At 36.9% G+C, this 24,456-nt stretch overlaps 1 protein-coding gene across 6 annotated transcripts in view; it reads right to left on the bottom strand.

Annotated features, from left to right (window-relative positions):
* The window catches only part of BBS9 (Bardet-Biedl syndrome 9), a 312,936-nt gene that overhangs the window by 43,950 nt on the left and 244,530 nt on the right, over positions 1-24,456 (bottom strand). Inside the window, exon 23 of one of the 6 annotated variants that reach the window (XR_010883441.1) lies at positions 19,949-20,044. The exons of the other annotated variants lie outside the window; for them this stretch is intronic. The gene's annotated coding sequence lies outside the window, so the exon portion shown is untranslated. The remainder of the gene's footprint in view (positions 1-19,948; positions 20,045-24,456) is intronic. 6 annotated transcript variants of the gene reach the window in all.

Here is a 24,456-nt window from a genome sequence, read left to right on the forward strand (position 1 = left end):
GCTTGGCAAATACCCCAGTGATTATGCTATCCAGTCCCTCCTCATGAAAGCCAAACAGTGTTATCTCAAGAGGATGGGCCTGATTTCCATGAGCTGAACAGGTTGCAATGCCTTCATCAACAAAGTAAGCAAAACACTTTGTAGCTTGTCATTTTTTATAAGCAGGGTAGCTCAATAAAACTGTAGTGGCCATTGACTCTGATCTCTATTTAGTCACTGTCAGCTAGATCTGATTTCTGGAACAAATCTGGAAAGAATCCAAAACAAGATACTTCCAACTAGACATTCTCTTGTGTGGTAATATGGCTCAAACACAAGAGAAAATTGAGATGATGCTGAAATTGTCTTCCAAAAAAAAACCCAAACACACACAAAAAACCCCCAAAACCTACAGCTCAGTGACGTTAAGAGAAAAGGGATGAAGAAATATGAGAGAATAGAAGAAAAAAGTTTTGTCCTGCAAGGAGAGCTGCAGACTTCAAATTTTCATTTCTGGCCTTTCAGAAGCCTGAGTTTGGCTGAAATTGATGTTCCAGCAATTTTACATTAAGATTTTTTGCCACTTAACGAGCTCAGAGGTAACATGTCATTTGTGTTCGGAGTGTGTGTGCAGTGTCTGGCAAGATCATGCCTACCAACTCAACAGAACTGCTTTCAAGACTAGTCCTTACCCTAATAGTTGTAGTTAATGCTGTTACACTTTTTCATTTTGATGGATGCTACATTAGCTAACCAGAAAACTGGGATGCCAATGCTGTGAAACCTCATTCTGATTATATCAGCACAAGGTTTTTATAAGGCTACAACAAAGGAAATGCTTTAAAGTGTTAATGGATCTTATATTGTGAGCTGGTCTATCAATGCAAACCACACAGTATAGATAATAGGCTAAATATTTACTACTGCAAATAGGTTCTAACATGTTCTTGTGTTCTTTGATGCAAGTAGTTATTAAAAATTCAATGTGGCTAATTTCTATTATGCAAAGAAACTAATGATGACATTAATTGGTTTGCAGACACATAAGGAAAATGAACACCAAGTCCTGCTTCCTCAAAATCTCCTTTTGGGTAACGCTTTGCCTCAATCTCTCCTCCTTTGTTTGTCTTGAAGTCACGCTAATTCTCTCTTGCTGCTTTCTCCAAGCCTTTTTCCAGTGTTTTAGGGTTCCGCTCTCTTGTGCACACAAAAAGCTATGAGTAAGTTAAGTTTCCTCCCTTATATTTGTTATCACAATCCTGAGAATTCCCTGGCTTGGCAAGGGCTGGTCACCGCACAGCTTTCCCTGCAGCCTAGTCCTTGACTGCAAGAAAACCAGTGGTTTTAGACAGTTTCTGCTATCACTGAGCATAAGACGTGTTTTATTGTTCCTTTGTTTAGCCAAATGGCAGGACTCTGCCATATCCTACAGTTTCCGTAGTGCACTCTAGTCCATGCTGCCCAAGCCACAACATAGTAACTCTATTCTGCAAAGATCAAAGAAGTAAGAATCAATTGAAAATGGACAAGGAAGAACACTCCAAACCTGACCGCTCCACATTAACTACACTGCCTTCCTGATGGTACATTAGACAGTCAAGATATGCGAGAGGGAGCAATCACCCTGCAACATACCAATTTAGGGATTTCTTTATTCATAATTAAAAAAACAGGAATCTAGATCTTAAACATATCTCACTTACTAAAAGTAGATATATTTAATCATTGTGTAAAACAAATTATGACAGCATTTTTCTTTTAAATATGGGTAAAAAGAATTATTTACAAATCTGGAACATTTCCAAATAAATACGCAGATTTCTTGAAACAAATTGTTTTGAAAACATGTGTAAACTGTAAGTCATCAGTTTGCTCACTGTATAAAAACAAACTCATTCCCAAGTTGAGCCTGAATTTATGCCACACTGCTGAGAACTTAAACTGTGCTTATTCTGAGCACGCTGGTTCCCACCAAACCTGTTTTTATGGGCTTCAGAAACAACCTGTTTAACCAAACAAATGAAGATATTTCTAACCTCACTTCAGTGATGTTCTCGTAACAGCACAGCTGTTTTGTACCAGAGGAAGTTGAGCAATCTGTCATTCATGGTTACAGTTAAATCCATAAATCTCACCAAAACAGGCATATCTTCATTTTGCAGCTCCCTAATGAACGGAGTTAGGAGATTTTCAAGGCTATGAGTACTGTGCTTTATAGTACAACTACAGAGAGAAGCTAATTTTTTCATACACTCACAGAGTAATTCAGTATTGGAAGAGACCCTGGGGAGGGGGTGCTGGGGGGAGCTCTAGTCCAACCTCCTGCTCAAAGTGGGCTCTGCTATGAGCTCAGACCAGGTTGCTCAGGGTTTTGCCCAGATGGGTCTGGAACACCAAGGACGGAGCCTGCACAACCTCCCTGCGCAACTGCTCCAACACCTCACTGTCCTCACAGGGAAATTTTTTTCCTTATAGCTATTGTGAATCTCCCTTGTCTCAGCTCATTTCTGCTGTCTCTTGTCCTTCTGCCCTGCACTGCTGTGCAGAGCCTGGCTCCATCTCCTCGATGAGCTCCCCACAGGTCCTGGCGGGCTGCTGTCAGGCCCCCCTGGAGCCACTGTGCGCCCAGGCTGAACAAGCCCCATCCCGCAGCCTCTCCTCATGGGCCAAGGTCTTCAGCCTCACCACCAAGGGGGGCCTCCCCTGAGCTCACTCCCATTTACGTCTTTCATGTGCTGAGGGGCCCAAAACTGGATGCAATATCTGCATGTGGTCTAATGAGTGCCAGGTAGGAGGGGATAATCCCTTCTCTTGATCTACCAGCTGTGCTGGTCATACGGCCCCAAATTTACTGTCACGCTACAAAGGTTTGATAGTAACAACTGAGACAGTAACGTAATTAAAAAAAAGTTTATTTCCTCACAGAAGCTCTTAGATTAGTAAAATCCATTAAAATAATGCAATTACTAATTTAGAAAGGATAGTCCAAAATAAGGTGATTACTGATTTAGAAAGGATAGCCCAAAATCATCGATTACTGATTCAGAAAGGATAACCCGAAATCATCGATTACTGATTCAGAAAGGATAGCCCAAAATAATGCAATTACTGATTTAGAAAGGATAACCCGAAACCGTCGATTACTGCGCTATTAATTGGAAGCACTGCTTATCCCTACTTGAAAGCTTTCTTGTTCACTCTCTTAGTGAGAGGACTCTCAACCTCGAGGAGTTACCTTAACCCAGCGTCCCAGGAAAAGGGGAGGGGGGGGGAATACTCACGGTCCAGCCAGAGAGGATGGCAGGTCACATTCCCGTCCCTGCTCAAACTCTCTTAGCTGCCAAGTCTCTTTTTATACGGCTGGGGCTCTGGGCAAACACTGCTTTGTGAGTTTCATAATAACAGGACTGTTTGTCTGCTTGGAAGGACCCTGCTAGTGAGGCAAGACCCCCAGGGCCTTTTCTGCAGAGTTGCCCCCCAGCCAGTCCCTTCCCAGCACCACAGGGGTTAATCCTTCCCAGATGCAGGGCTTTGCATTTGTCCTTGCTGAATTTCATAAGGTTCCTGTTTGACCATTCCTCCAGCCTGTCTAGGCCCCTCTGAATGATAGCCCTAACAGCTCTCACCTGACCTGACAACTGGTCACCCAAAGTTGATGTCATGTGCAAACCTGATGAGCGTGCACTCCATCACCTCTTCCAGGTCATTGATAAAGATGTTGAATAGTACAGATCCCGGATAGACTAACTACTACCCTCTGAGCCCAACCACCTAACCAGTTATTTACCCCCCTAGTTGTCCACCCATTCAGACCATAAGGCCCCAACTTAGATACCTTTTGAGTTGTTATACCATTAAGCGAAGTTCTCATGTCAAACCTTTTATTCTGTCTTTCATAACTTTCAAATTGCAAATGCTGTAAAGGAAACCTAAGACAGGAAAGCCAAAGCTTCTGTAGTGAATTTATCTTGCTAGTGGATCTACTGATACACACCATAGACTTTTTTCTGAAATATGACCTCTCATTCAGATAATAAATTAATTTCTTTTGAGTATTTATTCAATTTCCTCCATTCTTTTTCATTTTTATAGTTTAGGTCATATTATCCTGATAATATTGCACCATGCCAAATTTAAAATACATCCATTCCTATATCAATTAAGTACACATTGTTCATAGCAAACAAAGTGAGATGGAAAGACATTATATCTACTACACTAGCAGCAACATAACAATGTACACAGTGATCTTTGTTCATTAGATTTAGATAATATGCCTTTAATATTTAGACAATTGTCTGGGTTGATATGCAGGTTGCATTGCAACAAATCATATATTTGTTTGTTCAGAGATTTTGTCCAAAAAACGTTCACAGTATTTAGGTCATGATTTCCTTTCAGTCTGAGTGACTCGCAAATTTATTTTGCTTCTTTGTCAGCAAGACTGTAGTATCAGTATCATGTAAACAAAGCAGCTAAAGCAAATTGCAGTCACTGTCCTATTTGAGTGAAAACTTTCACATTTTAAAGTTCTCCAAAGTGCAGCAAAACATATACTACTATATATTTTCAACAGGAGACTTCTTGTTTTTCTTTTTTTTCCCCTGAAGTTATTGAAGGTAGAATTTACTTGAGAATTTTGAAGGCTGTCAACCATTTCATAGTTATATAAGGAATCTTAATGCCTCCTGAATTTATCTTAAGAATTTTTCTGATCAGAGAATCCAGACTGCGAAAGCTTCATCTGCCTTCTTAGTTTACAGGAAGATCTTTACAAGAGTAGAAAACGCATTGTCAGTATCTACAGAAAAATGGAGTTAGTGAAATCATCAAACTGGGATGCACAAAAAGAACACTCTTGTTTCCAGTTACACACAAGGAAAGAGTTAAACTGTGGTTAGTGAGGCGTCTTGAAAAAGTTAACATTATCAAACAACTAACATTTGGTTCCTATTGCAAACTTTGGCAGAGACAGCTTAGCACTACAACCAGTAGTTGATCCACTTGTTGTTGGAAGTGTAGCTTCAATCTTTTCAATCAGCAACATTAAACATTATAGTTTTAGCACCATAAAAATATGACCTTTATTTTTGTACTTAACTCAGTCACTATGTCATTAGTAAGAATAGTGTAAGATTCCAAATAAAAAAGCCAAACAGATTTCTTTGGCAAATTGAAATATTTAACTGGCCTCTTGGCTTTACAGATTCTTTACCTTCTTTGTGGGATAGTCTGTAGCAAGGGCAAATAAAGAAATAGACATTTATACCTCTGACCTGCTGATTCCACTGAAAATAACTGCTTTTTCTTTTCTATATAGGTCTTTGGGACTCTGACAAGAAAATCATCTACAAAAAAGAATGGCAGTTAGAGGCCTGTTGATCCCACCAATGACAAAACTAAGGTCAGAAGCATTATGCAGAAAGTATGAGCTTTCTGCTGGTTTTGTGAAAAGAGCATATTCAAAGGGGGTGGGAGAAAAAAAAGTCAGTCAGGAGGCTACAGAAATCTTTCTCAGATGAATGGGAGCTGACTGGAACTAGAAATAGGGCCATGAGACAACAAACTCTGGCGAGAGAAAAAGCACCCCAGTGTATCCTTTGTGAGAGAAAAGGGCCACCTTTGTAAGACAGTCAACTCAGCTACAGAAAAGTCTGTAAAATGCAGAAGTCACTGAGTCTTATCCAGGCACACAGATTTCCTCTTCAGAAGAGGAACTACAGACTTTTAAAGAACAGACTTTCAACCCAGCTCTGGCGATAAAGACCAAACTGAAATCCCAGGGAAAAGAATCAGAGGTCAGTCCCAGACATGACTGTTAGCTAAGATGGAAATAAGATTCAATTGCTATTACTATTCTTTTTATTCAAGTCACATCTTTAACAAAAATATGTCTAAACCTACCAGCATTTGGACAGTATTCAGCAAACAGGTAGAAATCATTACTATGTACATTGATATGCACTTCATTTTGCCTCATTAATATAATTGGCCTGTGGAATTCACTGCCATAAAATTAAGGGTTGAACAGAACTCCCAAATATTTTAGACTGTTTATAATCAAAATATTAAAAACTATATGAATATTATGACTCATCAATGGGATTATTCTTGTGTGTAAAGTTATCCAATGGGTAAAGGCTCCCTGGATCAAACACTAAGTTGGGTTCTTTGCATTCTGCTGCTAGCAGGAATCCTCCATGACTGCTTCAGTGTGTAATCTGTTCTGGCGTTCAACCTCTGCTCCTCTGTATCATTTGGCCACACTTTACAGTAGATGATGAATCATATCTGCTTCTCTTTTACCACATTGGATCCAGGTCGCTGGGAAAAAAGATTAGTCAAGAGTGCAAACCACAGCATTAACAGAACAAGAGGCTTGGATTTTTTTGTCAGAAACATTACAGGAAAGCCAGAGACAGGCAGCTCACAATGGGAAAACAAGTTGATTTAAGAAAGTATAAATACTGGTTCTAACTTAGAGGGCTTTGAATGTTGTATAGCAGTCATTATAAACCTCAGATGGAATCCTACGTGTAATGATTCTGTGAGTCATCATAATCATTCACCTTGAAATACTTGAAAAAAAAACCCTGCATAAATACACTTGAATACACTAAAGTTATAACAGCGTAAAGTTGGCAATCAGGAACCATTAGGGCTTGTCTCCATATGCCCCAACTGAAAATAATGCAGTTATAATTTGAACTCTACAACAGAGATGGGTAAGTCATTTCCCCCCATACCTTCATAAAGAGGTGATCGTTCTAATACTCAACATTGTTCTGCAAAGGAAGTTCCAAAAATACTACTGTGGATTCATGTATCACTGCCTAATACAGGATGTGCTTAATGCTAGTCAATGTACCTCCGTTCCATTAACACCTTCCTTTAACTCCTTAATTTATTAGCAGAATTCATTAGTGTCAGAAAAATATCTTGAAATGCTCAAAGACAATTCAAATTACTATTACTGTAATTGGCATCAACGTAAACTACATTCACTTTACTCACAGCTAACTGTGAGCATCAAATGTGATTTGGAAGTCATACATTTCTGGATAGAGGTATATATACTTTTCTGTGACTTTAATTGACTGATGTGGTTCTGGAAGTTTGTGCTTCAGTTAAGACTAATCACAGCACTTTCCTTTGCCAGGATCCTATGACATATTCAGCATCTTCAACTCTTAATGCATTGACAGCACTTTGACCTTCACCTTCATGTCACCCCCAACAAAACATTTAGGAGGTTTGGGAGTAGTTGCTGTTTATTTCCTTTCTCCTTCATGAAAATGATAACACCAAGTCACCATGTCTGATTCAGCAGCGCTACTTAGATGTTATTCAGAACTTCCTGAATTTTTTCCACAATGTTGTCTTGCCTTATTTGAAGAATACAAACAGAAATTCTATATTAAATGTGAACAGCTCTTCTGTGAAATCTCTGATCCCTTACAGCAATTTCTGCTAAAAGCTACACATTCACTTTGCTTTTCTAAAGCCATTCACTAGCCTTTCCATAAGGAAAAATAAATCTTCTTCACTAATGACCTCTAATCATCATATTGGGTTTAAAAAAAAAATCAAGTCTGTTTTTCCTTTGATTTTGTCTTTGGAGAATCAGTTCCAGTTAATACGTAGCGCACCCCTCCCTTGGCTAAGCAGCACTGACCAGAGGTGATTTATCCTACTGCCATTACCTAGGTAATTTGCCATGTATCATTACACTGTTGACCAGTGATTTGGGAGTCCCAGCAGTATCACTGGGATGTAAAACTACTGAGAACCTACTATATGAAAGCTGGAGTTATTATAATGCTCCTCTCTGAGCTATTTAAGCCACTTTTAGGAGACCCTGGAGCTTGCTCCTTGAAGTACAGTATTTATTTAACATGACAATTACAGACTTAAAAGCCCAGGGCCTGATCCAAAGACTTCTGTAGTCAATGGCAGACTTTCTACTGATTTCCTTTGCATCAAGGCTTCACACATCACTTGCAGAAATTACAGCCACCATATTGCCCTCTTGCCCAAGTCACAAATGATAGCTCAAAAGGGGTGACCCCTTACGCCTAGCCATGCTGCTGCTCACAGCTGTGGAGAGGAAGAAAACTCTGCAGAGCCATTATATTGCCACCTCACAAACACGCAGGGAGGAAGTATGAAGAGCCTTAACTTTCAAGTCCTCAATTTTGTAATTTGGAAACAGCTTGCTCTCTCTGTCTCTCTCACACATACAGACACACACACACAGAAGATTCTTTTTGGCATTTGCCTTTTTTTTTTTTTTCTTTTTATTCCACAGATTAGCCCAGTGAACAGAAATCAGAGTTTCAATACTAGAAGAAAATATCCTTTTGCTTCCAGCTGCTCAAGATTTTGTGATGAGGCCATTTCTACACAGAGTTTGCAAGTATCAGCTCTGACTTCTTACTTATAAGAATGCTTTCTAAATTAAAAAAAATAAAATAAAAAAGCATATACCCAGACCACTCAGAATGAAAGCGCATGTTTTTTGCAAATTATCCTAATCTGCAAAATAAGGATTTTAAAACAGATACAACCTATGTACAAATATTTCACTCTGTGATACAGGAAACTTTAAAATACCACTAGACATGTTTTATACCACAATGATTGTGAATATAATCTTTCTCTAGTACAGAGGCAGCATACAGAGCCCCAGATCTGTGATTTATCCACTGGATTTGCTTCATATTTAAAAACTCATGTTGTACATTTAAAAGATCTGTTGTTCTGAAAGTTCTTAGCTACAGAAAGGAACAGAATCCAAAAAACAACAAGGTCATAGTATGGCCAAATCATTCCTCAATTTTACTTTTTATTAAAGCTGCTTTGGGGTTTATGAGCTAAAGAAAGTTTGTTCCATTACCAAAAGGAAATGAACATACACCTCGAAATGACTAAGAATATTTATGGCACAGACTATCATCAGACAGAGCTGGTGCTTTCAGGAGCCATAACTGAGCAATGATATATAAAGACATATAATAAAGGCAATCAAGACAATACAATGTGACTAATATTCTCAAAGATTTTGGTACATTACCTACAGTATAAATTAAACCTCTTTCTAATGTTAAATAATATCTCTTTTGTGTCTCAGAAGTCATACAAATGATTCCTTTAACACCAAACATATAAAAGTCTCTTTTATTTTTCTCTAATAATAGCGTATAATGCAACCCAAAAAACTGTGAAGTACTATAATAACTGAAAAAACAAAGCAGCAGCAATAAAAACTTATCAAAATTTAACTTGCTTTTTCCCCAGAGAAACCAGAATGTTGAAAAACAAAGAAAAAAGAAAAACACAGAATAAGATTAAGTATGAATTTTGGTATGTATGTAGATTATATTCTTGCACATAGCAGAATGAAAGCAACCTCCTAAAAAATTTAGATTGTCTACTGCCAGACCATGAATGCTCCCGGCCTTCCTCTTGACTCTAAAGCTAGCATTAGAATCTTTCAAGTTGAATATCCTTGTTTCACACCTACCTGACAACAGTGACATATGTTTAAGTTATTACATTACGCACATGTTCTTATGACATGCCAGGAGTTAATGTTTCTGATTTCTAAAGAAAACAATGGCTTCCTATTACCAGTTAACCAGTGTATTGCATATATGAGTGCAGCACAGTACAACTGCTGAGAAATTATATGCATCGCCAATATACTTCTTTTACTAGTGCTAGTATTTTCTTTGTGTCTAGCTTTTACACAGTACTTGTACAAACACTTCGGAGGATTCATCTACCTTATTTGCTCCACATACCCGATCTAAGCACACCTTGGGTAGCAGCTGCATACAATCCTTTTTGTAGAATTCCATGAAAAGGTCGGCTAAGCTTGTTAATGTATTTAAGGTGTCTGTTCCATTTAAATCAAGTTAAAAAAATGGAATGGAGTCTAGTAAGAGAGAACAATTCTACATAAATGAAAAACATATGGAAATGCTCAATAGGTCAACTATATAAAAACGTGTTATATACTGTGTTTATAGGTATTTCATTCACAGCTAGCATTAGGGTTTTACTGATAACCTGGTGAAAAGCACGTTAATCTAACTAAGGGTTGCAAAACCCTTTTCTCTACGTTTCAGTGCAGACAACATAATAGCACAGTAACACATGATTATTTCAAAAAATATTAACTTGCACGTAATTCACATCATACTTTGATTGCAAATCAGTTCCACTTTTGTATCCAGATTTGTTTGCAGGTGACCTGTACATATGATATACCTAATCAAAACCTTCTGCTGTGAACATTTCTGAACTTTAAAGCTGTGATTATAGATCCAAAATCAGAATTCTATAGCGCAGGGTATCTTCAGTCAAAAGTGTTGGACATTTTATTGCAACTACTGAGACAACCTAATCTAAATAACATAGTGTCTGATTTCCTGGTGCCTGAGTATATCCAAAATTTGAACAAAAGCAAGTAGGCTAAGTCTAAACATGAAAGCGCAAAGGAAAAAAAGCCATCGCACAGGAAAGACCTTGAAGGTACAGAAACAACTACATCCAGCAAAGAACTTAAGGGGGGAATTTATGTCTGTACATTGCTTTCAGTGAAACTGCTGATATGACTGCAAATAAAATCAGATTTAGGTGCAGTGCTTTGTTGCAGCCTCTATTCTTGTTTCATTACAAGGAAGGTTTAACTGCCCCGTGTTCAAGGGACTTGCCTGGGAACTCCTGAAACCCTATGCAACCTCCTATTAGACCTGCATCTGATTAGACTTTGGATTTTTCAATCACATATGTGAACACAATCCACATTTGCATAGCTCTGGAACTACATTAACGCAGCACACCATATTTGCCTTTACCCCTAGAAATCATGCCAGCTCCCTACAGAACGTAGCAACCAGTTGGCTATACTAGTACCAGTTAGGCATCTCAGCATAGCACATAGGATTCACTTTAAACTATCACCTCAGTAACTGAGAGACTGTCCTTCTCTTGCTGTACTGCAAGTGAATTTAAGGAACTAAAAGCCCTATACTGAACGCATGAGCAACTACGGCAGGAAGTTGTTAGCTGCTGGGCTCATGACTCAGAAATCTGCTTTCCATTTACACCTGCTCCAGCCAGAGTCCCCGTACTCTTCTCAAAACAAACCTTTGATTGAGGCTGGGAGGTGTGACAGTAGGCGTGACTGTTGAATAAGGGAAAGCATGTGTGGGTTATGTCCTTTCTCAGACAGTATTTAGTTAAGAAGCAACCACTGATACTGGTTGGAATTTTTTTAATCAACGGGCAGAGGGTCAAATGTAATATGAGAAATATACTTGTAGTATAATTGATGCTATAGACTGATATACTTGCTATCTATACCTCTACCTATAACAAACATATGCTTAATACATAAAGCTAGGTTATAAAACTACAATATAAACCTATGCTTAATACATATATATATATATATATCTAGAACAAGAAGACTGTACCATTCTGTTTTCCATTTATTAATTTTTAGACAAACCTCAGAACCAAAATTCTATCTAAGGACAACAAATCAAATAAAAATAAAACTGTCTTCCATCACAGAAAATACTGTATTCTGGAATTAAAGGTCCCATTTTGCAAGTAATATGAGTAAGAAGAAAATCTGAGTACTAAACACTGAAAAATTTCAAACCAAACCTTATTTCTGCAGGTATAATATAGCACCTTCAATGAATGTGGGATGAGGGATGGATATAAAAGAAACAAGAAAAACTGAAGTTCTGAACATCACCTACTAAAAATACTTAACTCCATTTGTAAGATGTTGAAATAATAGCATTTTATTTTGAAGGTATAAAAAGGATATTGATCTACGCCCTTCTAGAATGTAGCAATGAGGCCTCAATCAAAAATCATGGGCTGCACAAATGAATTAACAAGAAAGAAGCCAAATTTGGGGCCAGACTATCAGCTGCTGGAAAAGCTCCACTGATTTGGGCTCTTCTCTTACTAAAAGTGAAGATCACAAACCCTCAGATCAGAACTGATGTTACGCCACTGTTCACATAAACAAATACCTCTGGTTGCATATTCAAATAAAGTGTTCCCAGGTCAATATTCTTCAAGTAATCTAAAATCATTTTTTAGCCACTGATCATTCCACTGAGAAGGAAGAGTACCTAAACATCTGAGCATGAACCCACATACTCCAGTAGAGCATAGTGAGAATGTAAATGGAAACGCTTGTAAGATTGAGCTGGGAACACTTCATACCAATACACATCTAGGAAAGTAAAGAGAAAGACTGCTGGAATAGATCTGTAATGCTGCTTTTTTAAATTGCTGTTAATAATAATAATTTGTTATAATAAACTCTTTTGATAAAATCTTATCACCTGATTTATCGATCAAAAGACATGTTTCCACAAAACATACCTACCCAGATTTTCTGTGGTAAATCCTAAAAATCTTCCCTCTGCATCCTCCTCATACTTATTCAAAATGTAAATTACTTTATTTGATATGTTATTTTCTTTAAATTATGCTTAACAATTACTGCAGGAATTGAATAATAAATCTGTATTCTCCATTTCCTCTTCAATCTTTGCAGTGTCTAAAACATTGTAACGTTCCATAAATATTATAAAATATAAATACATATGCACATATAAACACCATACTTTTTAATTTGAGTGTCAAATCAGTAGCTGCCAAGTAAAAAGGAAGGAAATCTAGATTAAAAAAAAATCTGTACAAGCTATGACACTACCCTCAAGAAAACATTAGATATATGGTGCATATTAGCCTTTTCATTGCTGTCTATATGTTTATATACACCAGTGCTGATATACATATATTGACTATTTCAACACAGAAAAATTTCACCCTGGGATAACCATAAATTCTCCAGTGGTAGGCTCCAGAACCTGAGAGTGGTATTGATAAATAAAGCCCTATAGAGCTAGTTCACACATTTCAGAGTAAGATGAAGTTTAGCACAGTTCAGGGCTCCCCATATGTTACTGTCTGCCCCCAAATCAAAGTCTATATCTTGTTCCTCCCTTTCTCCTCCATTTTCCTCTTCCTATTCAATGGAAACTGAGGAGGTGATTTCAAGTCTCAGAGATCTCAGGAAACTGGAACTGGATAAGAAAACACTGTGGTGTAAAATGGCCAGCTGAATTTCAAATGACTTCTTGATTTTACACTGTTTGTTCCCTCAGCTCTCCCCCCACCCTTGCCCAGTACCAAAATGTCACGTAATAATTTTATCATTTCTCTCAGAAATTGATCTGGGAAGGTGCATATTCCCCAGCTGCTTCATTAGCCTAGGCCACATGAAATATGACATTTCAGGGTGTCTCAAGGACCAAACCAGTTAGGGGCTGAATGTACCTAAGCTTTTGCTAAATTAAATTTCCATAATATTCCATTAATATTTCATTTTTCAAAAGCTCACTCTTTTACGATTCTCAAATATTCTGATCCAATAACTTTGCTGAACTGAATCAACTGGGATGTCCTTGGGTTCTGTTGTCAAAGAGGTGCTTCTTCATTTACTTACCTCTAGCTCTACATTGGCAGACAAACTTAGGCAGACTTAGGATGGAGCAGAAGAAAGACAGAAATTTCAAGAGCAGAGAGATGAATAACAAAAGTGGAAGATTCAACAGAAAAGGGATAGGATTTGGAAGTACATCTTTAGTCCTGACGTTATCTTTACTTCACATTTTCCACATCTATGCCCACTCTTCCATTCTTTCTCCTGAACTTTAAACAGCCATTATTTATAATTTTTGAGCAAATATTTTCTAAGACACAATTACTTTCTGCTAGGCCACACCTTCTGTCCCTTTATACTTTTTGTCCCTCCAAACTTTTTGGAAATTCCATATATTTAAAACACCACACAAAGAATTTAGTGAAATGTTATACACAGACTACAAATCTCTGACAGTTCCAGCAATGTTCTCCACTGATGAAAGGGACCTATTTTGAGATCAGTAAATGTCTGCTGCGAAGCAGTCGGAGGTGCTCAGTTTCATTCTAAATACGAACATATGAGATATTGCATAAAAACAGAAAAACATTTTAAATTCCTCCTATTCAAACCCAGTTCAGGCACATATGTTGCCCAAGATGAACGATCAGCCGTCTTGTGATACACATATAATTAAATGAACATGCTATTGTAAGTTTTTCTCCAGAAATGCACTTGAAAAAGAATTTCAATTAAGATAGCCATTCAACATACAAGAATATGCAACTTACAGAGGCAAAGAGATTTCAAAGGAGGAGCAAAGATGGTGCCATTAAAAATCACCAGTGAGGGGAGGATGATATACATGAAAGACAGAAACACACACAAACTGAGCTTGGTGGAATTTTTCAGAGACAGAAAGATAACAATATAAAGCTCAACACAAAGAAAATGAGAAGAGTCACAGAGTTCAATCAGAGGGCCTAAGTTTTGGTACAGGAAGTATTATTTTCAACAGTGTTTTGAAGAATTGAAACTGTGCAAGCTTACTCTCTGGGATTTAATCTGAACAAGATTTTCAGAAGTACTTAAGAGCAACTCTGCTTTAGTTGAATAAAAACAAAACTCACATTCTTTAAGACACATGAGCTCTTGAATCAAACATTTAAACTAGATACATTTTATTTCTTACAATTTCCAGTCACTATTAGTAGACCTCATGTATGTGGGGAATGGGTGAACTGCAAGAATTTCTGGTAGCCTGGTTGGAAGATAAAATAAAAGAAAGATACAGGGAATGAGAATAGGAATTTTTGTAATGAAAAGCATGATACACAGCCCAAATCCCTGAGACCAAACTATCTTCCCTAAACATCTGGCTTTCTTTGGGGGATTTTATGTCCATAATATAATAAATAAGTCAGGTTTAGGAGTGCCAGTTTATTAACTATTTAAAAATGACTAAGCCATAGCAGCTGCCTGGATCTCACAGCATGTCCAAATAGACCAAATGTTCCCTGTTGGTAACAGTATATTCAAATACAAGTATTACTGTTATGGATTGATACTAATAAACACTAGGTTTAATTTTAAATGGGGCTTAAAAATCCATTTCCTTCCCTTACCATTTGCGATTTATTTTTCAGCTACTGAATATTCCTGGACAGTTAGCAAAAATCTTAAACATTTCATCACTTTGCTGTACCATAGAAGGCTACGGCTCTAAAACTACAATATTTCTGAATTAAAGTTTCTTTTCTGGAATTGAATAGGTAAATACATACCATGAACATATATTTTTCTTTTCAAACTTTCATTTTAATTCATGCCTTTTAGTTTCAAATCACCAATTCCCATCATCTGTACTGAGGCTGAAGGATGGTGAAAGAACAAGCTTTTAAGGTCACCGCTCCTACTTCCTACTCTCTTGAATACAGCTTTCACTCTTATGACCTTACAAGAACAATTAAAAAACATATATTTTTCATATGAATTTAGTTTATACCATGTGTAGTGTCCAGTTCTGAGACTAGGCAATGTTCACAACCAGCTAGGTAGGATCTTTGACCCTCTGGGTACTCCTTTGGATTGGGCCACTGGGGATTGTAGTGCTGTAAAGGGAATGTGTGGGTAGCAGAAGGACAGTTTAATTAATTTACTTGATAACGAAACTTGTTTTAAAGAATCATTGCACATCATGTGCAGCAGGCAGAAGGAAAAGAAGTTAACTATAGAGCTCTAGAGCAGTGAGTGCTCTCAGTTAACAAATTGAACCAGAGATCCTATAATCTATTTTTCAGGTTGGGTAGGTCCGATGCTTATTCTGAGCCTACTGGAGTGACTGGATTGTACAAATTAACTTTCTGTTTCCAGTTGCCTGGACATGAAAAAAGGAAGCCATAGAAGAGAAAGTTCTTCAAGAATAGCTGTGTATGACCACCATAACGACTGCAAAAGAGAAGAGGATGGAGTCTGCTGTGTGCCCATGACAGATATAAATATAAATATATATACATATATAAAATATATATATAATAAATACATATATATGCACACACACACATGTAAGCATCTCTCTACTCTTGCAAAATGTGCAAATCTTATCAAGTATTCCAGTGTCATTGACACTCACCTCTCTAAAAATTAGACACAAGATCAGGCTACAGTGGGGTTAATTTTGGAAACCCAAACACCCTACAGAAAAGACCACTGGCTTCTGTCCACAGTCTGAATCCATCCCAATATATCTAATGACTTGGAGCAGTGTGCTGCAGTATGCATTCTAGTATTTGGCACATGAATGGAACATTTTTGCCTAACATTTTCACTGTGATAAAAAGATGACAAAATAATTCAAGCCAAAAAGAAAGATAAGAATTTTGTTTAAAAATTATTTTAAACATCTGAATTTTTTGGAAAATAACTTTATAATCCAAATTACAGTCTGCATCAAAACTGGATAAGTTAACTAAATGGAATTTTTCTTTTTGTCCAACAGACACTGCCAAAATTACATTTCAGATTTTGAGCTGAATTTGTTGTGATTTATTACTAGAAAAATCAAAGTTTGGAGCCTCACAAAAATATATACTAACCTATTTGTAACTAACAATTGGTGCAAATGATCACTGAAATTATTCAGTGAATTTCATGGCATCACGCTAGAGGTTTATTTGAACTGGTTTGTTGAAAGTATTTCTATTCTAATGAATAAAAAGCAATAAATTTTGAAAAATGCCATTCTTCAAAATTTTGTTTTCACCTATAATGCTATATCAACAAAGTTTCTTTTAACATTTGATATATTATTCTAAAATGCATAAGAAATAGGCATTTCTTATCCAAAACTATTAATTCTAGAGTATTATTCAGAATCAGATCATGTAAGAAGGAATCACCTTAACAATTATGAGCAATTACCTGACTTATGGCACTATTTTTCAAGTACTTTACTAAATTTGTGGTACACTTGATGTATGCACTGTAAACCATTATTTCAGCAAAGGAAGCTGATGCTCCCTGAAGCACTTGAGCTACTAATATCCATCCTCCTCACCAGAAGCACCTTCTACAGACCTGCAAACAGTGTGTTTCCTTAACCTATTCCAGTCAAAACAAGTGAGGTTAATCTAGGCATTTTAAATGGTAGGTCTTTGCTAAGCAAGGTCATCTTGTCTGATGCAGTTTAGGCAGCATTCAGCAAGTAGCTCCACTCACAAGTCTAAATGGTTGGTAATCTCTGATGGGGGAAAAGAAGAGGGGGAAGAGGGAGAGGAGAATGATGTGCATCTGTGGAAAGGCTGGGGATTGTTATTTCTTCTACTGACAAATCCGTATGTAGCAGACTATGTATGTCTGTGACCTAAAGCATTAGACAACTGCACTTAATGAATTCTTACAATATATATCTCAGGGAACAGAAATCTTTGGGAATGAAAACTTGCCTTGATTGATTAAGGCATCAAATGCAGAGTGTTATACTTGGTCTTGTTTCCCAGTTTAATCTCTTGTTGCGGGAGTCCCCAAGGCTCTCTTTAATTCTGTTTACACAGCACAGCAATAATATATCACATGTAGCAGCCCAAAAATATTTTCATGTGGATTATACGGGTTTGTGTAACGCTGAATAAGGTACTTCTCCTGTCTTAACTTCACAACCAGACTTTCAAGTTTACATGTGAACTTCACAACTGAAAACTTGCAAAATTGCACTCACATAAATAAAAGAAAATATATTAGCAGAATAAAATCCCATCTGATTTGGTTTTACTTTAATCGTATTTATTTCATGCAATTACATCAAGACAAAATTTGATTCAACTGCCTATTGTGCATTTATTGCATGTGCCTTCATAAACAAAAGCAAGTCTGTTCCCCTGGTGATCACCCACTCAGGTAGCCGAGTATCTAAGACTAACTCCATAGCCTCAGAGACCTAATTCTACATATCTTTTAAGAAAAGCAAACAGCACTTATTTTTTATTTTACTCGTTCATTATTTTAATGCTGGATAATTTCTAAGCACAGCCAACTGCTAAGAATAGTATAAGTTATATTTTTTAATCATTGCGGATTCAGTTTCAGAGTAGGTAGATTCACACATAAATTACAATATGAAGAAAGTTCTCATTTTCTTTTGTGAAGCATGACAGATGTCTAAGTTTTTTTTTTTTTTTTTTTAATATACATGTAATTCAGCATTGTTCTGACGAGTCCTGGGTATGGCTAGAAAAAACTTTCTAATGATTTCCATTGCAAATCAAAGGCGAATGTTTCAGACTGCAATCTAACAAAGTCATATCATTTTACAAATATTTTTGGAAGGAATACCAATTAAAATTCATTTTCTAATTCCAGAGTAGAATGAGCTACATTTACAGCTGCAAACCCAGAGGAAAAAAATATCACTCCTTCATTAATACATGAGTTAGTATTCACCATACAGCATTGCCACATGAAAAATATGAGAGGATAAAAGGGCAAACTGCAATTTGCAGTGCCCTTATATAAGCACTCTGAGGAAAGACAACTTGTAGGTAGTACAGAAACAAGTTGGGTTTGTTTAATTCATATAAACAGACTTCATACATGGGCAATGCAAAAGGTTGTTTTCTGCAAGCAAAGAGAAGAAGGCATCTAAGGCCTCAAAAGTGAGAACAAAGATACTTCAAAAATCTCAGGCCTTGTTTGTGATGTTGCAGCTAACGGAGGATCCTGTAAAATCCTGTTTATATCTATTTTACACACAAATATATCCACATCCTTATATATTAACTGTATATATGTTTATAGATATCCTAACACTATACTATACAAATAGACCATGACTTCAGTTCAGTGGTTAAGTATATGCTTAGTCTATTTTGAATTTGGGTAATAATGATATACTAGATTTCATTTGATTTAGCATGTTTAACAGCTTTGCTGAATATGGGTATGTTCTTAAGGTGCAGAGAAGACAAGATTTGTAAGAAAATGAAAGTTACTTAGGTGTGTTCCTATACACTTTACTGACCTAAAGCTCACCTACTTGGCAGAAGTCTGGACTCCAGTAAATTACAGATTTTTTTCTACTTTTAAAATGTATTACTTTAAATAATATTTATGTTACCAAATAGCAAGCCAACATGAAACATTTTAATTCAAATTATCCCATGCATCATGTGCAGAGGCCTCCAAAAACTGTGATCAATATTCTGTATCACAAGCATTAGACACAAGAGAAAAGTATTAATAGTTAATCTTACAATTGGTTTGCACTGGTTTCTGCCACTGCCAATACATGTTTCAAGACAGATGTGCTTGCTTGTGTGTATACCTTGTGCCTATGGCACTTTCATACTGTAATAGAACATATCAAACCCTTTGCTTTCTTTATTTTCAAAAGCAGTTTAATAAAAGCAAATGAGCCAGTGACATTTTCAAAAGAAACAGCACTAGGCGCCCAAATTCCATTACATTTCAAAGGAACAAGAGAGCTCAACTCCCTAAAGGTCTTTAATGTAGGTTAGCTAGATACCATTTATCAAAACAGTAACTATTTGATCCCCACTTGTGTAAAAAGAGATGGGTGCCAAGAGGCAGCTTCAGCATCTTGAAGTTAGTGATTTACATATATCAATTTAACCTTTTATATGGTGCCTCCACAGTCATTACCTAATAACTGCTTTATTGCTTCCTGCTAGGGGCACCTCCTCCACTGTACCATAGCCATTAAATAATACACTCAGGCTCCCACACCTCTTCCACATCATGGGTCTATCACTGGATCACTAACCAAGCAGTTATATTCCTAAACTGATATGAGTTCAGAAGAAAAATGAAGGCTAGACCAGGTATGATTTATACTTTAAAAAGAATTCCAGAGAATTTTCATAGAATGTTATTAAATCAACAGGGTGCACCCCCCAAAATTTTTTTATACTGACTTCATAACCGCAAAAATAATCTGCCTAACTCTGCATGCTTTCTTTGAGTAAAGGAGATAACTGAAAATTGGAGGCTCACGTATTTTTCAGGGTATCTCCCTACTGTGCCTGGGCGTGGCTCCTTAATCCCGTCTAGGCAGCTTTCATTCTTGACTTCTGTGCTTCTTCCTATACTCTGTAGGAAAAGCGATTGCCATTCTTATCATCCAGACAGTAGTATGCAATATTGAACACAAAGGCGAAGAACACAAAAGTATTAGGAAACTACTCCCTCAGCACAGATCAGTAAGAAAGAAACTACCAGCAAGCTCTAGAGGTTGACCTCATGTTGTTTTGTAACATAAGCACTTTCCACCCAAAGGGCAGAAGTCAAGGAGGGTTTGATTGTGGAGTCAAAATAGTCCTATCACTCTGTTATTTTAGCCTCCCTTTCTTCCTCCTGATTATTCCACTCAACATAATCTACAGTGCTTAGTGATAAACCTGCTGGCACACAATTTATAGAGAAACAACACTTGACTCTTTTTCAGCCACTTATCTTTTTCAGCAGTCAAAGAAAAAAACCCTCTACTATATAGTCTCCTTGGCACCTAGCCTGGGGTTTTGGGTTTTTTGGGTTTTTTTTGGTATGCATATGGGGCATCAAGATTTTCGGCAGAGCCATAGACAACAGTTCTCCTGCCCGCATGAACATAATACATGTTTTTACACAGAACTGAAGGCAGCTCGTAATGCATGGTTGACTGTGAAAGTAACTGCCAAGAGATAAGATCAAGTATCTTTGCCTGTTTTGGAGAGACCAAAGCCATTAACTTTATGCCATTAATTAAGAACTAGTATCTCCTTGAATCTGATTCAAACAAAACAGAGATAATTCCATTATAAGAAAAATTTAAGGCAATAACAACAACTTGATTTTTATAATTAGACAAGTATACGGAGACCAAAGGGGAAGTAAAAAAAAATTACTAAGGGAGGAAATGACTGTCTTGTTCTCGTGAATCTGGGCAACACCAGTGAATGATGTTTGGAAAAAATCATGCAGAAGGTGAAAGGTATTTTTTTTTAATTATTTTGGAAAAAGAAATTATACCACTGACTGACAAAGCAACACCTGTACTATTGCCATACTATCGTCTTACAAGTGCTATTATGAAAAGGCATAATTATCCTTATTTTATAATTGGAAAAATGGATGGAGAGAAAATAAGGCACTTTTTAAAAATACAACTGCAAGTCCTTAGCACCTCAGCTCTGATTCAAATTAACCATTACTACTCAGACCTTCTAAACGTCAAACTGCTATTCCATCACTGATATAACTCAAAAATAAGGCATATTCCCCTCAAACTCTAGTTCTTAGACCAGTGCTGACCACCCTCTCAGTTACATGGGCTATATAGCTTCTTATGGAGGCAGTCAAAGGCCAGTGCTATATTTGGGTTTCTTTCTTTCTTTGTCTAATAACATAACCAAGAAAGAGCTGAAGGATTTCTGGGAAAGTGTGAAGTAGTAAGTGAACATTGGATTGCCAAAAAATTAATCCCTCTTGCAGCCTGCACTCTGAAAAGATAGTGGCCAGAGAAGTTGTTCTCATGGATCTCATATCTGTGAGTTGAACAGCCCTGCTTTCTGCTAAGTGACTTTCACAGGAAAACGATGCTAACTCATGCAGGGAGAGTTTTAATTTAAACCAGAGAAAGCAGGGAAACAGTGATTTTACACAAAGAAACAAACACAGAAAAGAATATGCCATTTGAAATTTCATCGTAATTTTAGAATTTTCATGAACTTCTTTGGTTTTTTAAGCCCAAGTAGCTTGGGCTACTTTTTTTTTTTTTTTTTTTTTTTTTAGTTTGGGCAAGAGTTTGCAGGGGAAGAAAAGAAGAAAAAGTCTTTGTTCCACATACTGAACCCAGCTCCTGTTACAAGTATTTTTGCCTGCATCTTTCTCAGCCATATCTGCTTATTTTCTGGACAAAACCAAATTTTTTTTTTAATCACTTACCAATACAGAACCAATAAAAAGAAGCTACATAAAAAACAATCTGGATTTATAGATCTTCAAAATGGCTAAGTAAGAATAATATCAATAAGAATAATGTCAGCTAATTCTGACTGTATATTCTGCACGCATGTACAAGGATGACTCAGAAACTGGGAAGAACCTCACTCGGTTTTTGTATGACAGGATGAGTTTGCAGAGCTGAAATCAACAAAATCAGTATTAAAAAAAAAAAAAGGAAAAGAGACGATGTTTGATAGAGAAACTTTCTTTAAAATACTCCTAAGACCTAAAAATTGTATTACTCTTTTATTCTTAAGTACAAAAAGACTATCTCTAAGGGAAAACTTTTTTTTTTTAATTTAAACTAGCTTTTAATCAATAACTCGCACGTGGTTTCAAAACTAGATTTGTACCGAATCTATGGTCAACATATGGTGACCATTGAAGTTGACCATTAAAAAAATAAATTAAACTAAATTTAGTGTACTTCAGAAAGATGTTGACCTTCTGAGAGAACAAAATTGAGCACTCTGTCTACACTTTCTGCAACACAGATCTCCTATCTGCTTTTAATAGCTTTCTAACAGAGATTAAAGGACTATATGAAATAAAGATAATGCTATCCTAAAAACAACTGTATAGAAAGTGCACCTACAGACTGGCAATAACTCGGCTTGGCTCTTACATCAATAAGAGTGAGTATTCTCGTGTGCTGGCCATATGCAGGCTGTGTAAAAGCATTACAAATACAAAGAAACAGCCAAGGGACTCATTTATATCTGTTTTTGCAGATGAGACAATTTATTAATATGAGAATCCATGGGGTGTATAGCTGTAAATCTTGACTGAAAATTATACATGGAGACAGAGAAAGCAATGGAATTATTGTAACACTTTGAGCCTAACAATGAACATCTCAGAGCTGCTACAGCATCAGTACAGAATGCCAAAGACATAAATCACTAGACTAAATGACAATGAAAAATAAAACTGTTTTATTTGTCTAAAAACGTGAGAAAGGATGATTTAATTAGAGAACAAAACCCTTACATTATATCTAGTTGATTTGTAAGCTTTTTTTTGATCTGTGAGATAGCAGTGTCCTGCAGTATATTTCTCTGGAATAAAGAGCATGAGTTATCCTTCATTATTCTGGTGAGCACAAAGATACATCAAAGGGCTTAGGAAAACTATATTTTATGATATCCCTCAGATCCCCATAAAGTAAAACATCTCTTATTGCCACTTGACTATACCCAACTGTCCTGCCTCTATACGTATCCCAAAAAGCAGGCACTATCTCTCAGCACTGCTTCACCAGTAAGAGACTGCAGTGTCTCCTACTGCCAAGACAAAACATTTTATGATATTATGTAGGATATGAGTTTACAGTGCTAGTTAATAAACCATGAAGTAATACATTTATACAAAAAGTTTATACCTTCACAGAACAGCAGGACAAAAACTCAAGAATCTGGGTTCAATACAGTTCTGCCAACAAGCCTCCTCAGTGATCTGAACAAATCTCACTACCTACAGTGTTCTCCTGAGATGGGAGATGGTAACTATTCTGAAGCACAAGATGTCTTTAAGACCAAACACTTGATATTCCTATTTCTGTCTTTGAGTTCAGGCTACCCACAAATCTTACCTGTGTGGCAGCAATAAGGTCAGGTTCCTTGCAGCCCTGCCTTGACTAACCAGCACTAGTATCATGACAACATTGCAAGGGCAGGTGAAATAGATAAGACTCTGGACCAGGCAGCATGCCTAACCTTCCATATGTCAGGTAAGTGAGCCTAGGATGTCCTCAAAGTTTTCTCTTCAGGGGTGTAATTGGGCTACCCTGGATTCAACACTAAAGGTGGTCAACAGCTAAGGAGCTCAACAGATAGCAAATTTGGTCTTTGTGCTTCTTGTGCACAGCACACGTTGATAGAGCTTCTGTATTCCCATTCTCTAACAGGGAAAACAAAACTTTTCAGTTCACTAATTTGTGAGTCTTAAAGGCAAAAGTCAAACGTTTATCTTAGGCATTATACCAATAAAAAATTATGGTCTTAATCCAGAGACTCCTATGTTCCTGTGCCATGTAATCTGTGTCATAAACCTTCAGAAACACCTAAACACAGAAAATACACAGCAGGGATGTGTTAGGTGGAATTTATGTTACCTACATTTGATGCCTGGCCCCAAAAAAGAGACTTAAGTGACTAAGCTTCCTATTGAGTTGATGGAGTTAAGTCTCTCCAAAGTGTAATTAAGAAAAACTTACATAACGAGCAGAAGCTTGTACCAACTAGTACTACCAAGTAGTAGGACTAGGCAGCATATATAACTGAGCAGGGCACATGTGTGCACCTACCTCCTGCAGTGCCAGTCTAGAAGATACATTGCCAATATGGAAGTAGGAGTCCGGAATCAGTTCCTTTTTCATCCTGAATTGAACACATACTTTGCTCCTCTCAGAATACTAAACTGCCAGGCTGCTGCCAACTTTCATCCTCTGACCCTCCTCCTTCTGGACATGTTAGGCATTTTACATGAGAGAGTCACTATACAAAAACCAAAATCTTCCC

Source organism: Apteryx mantelli, chromosome 2, assembly GCF_036417845.1.
Source record: "Apteryx mantelli isolate bAptMan1 chromosome 2, bAptMan1.hap1, whole genome shotgun sequence".
NCBI classification, from domain to species: Eukaryota; Metazoa; Chordata; class Aves; order Apterygiformes; family Apterygidae; genus Apteryx; species Apteryx mantelli.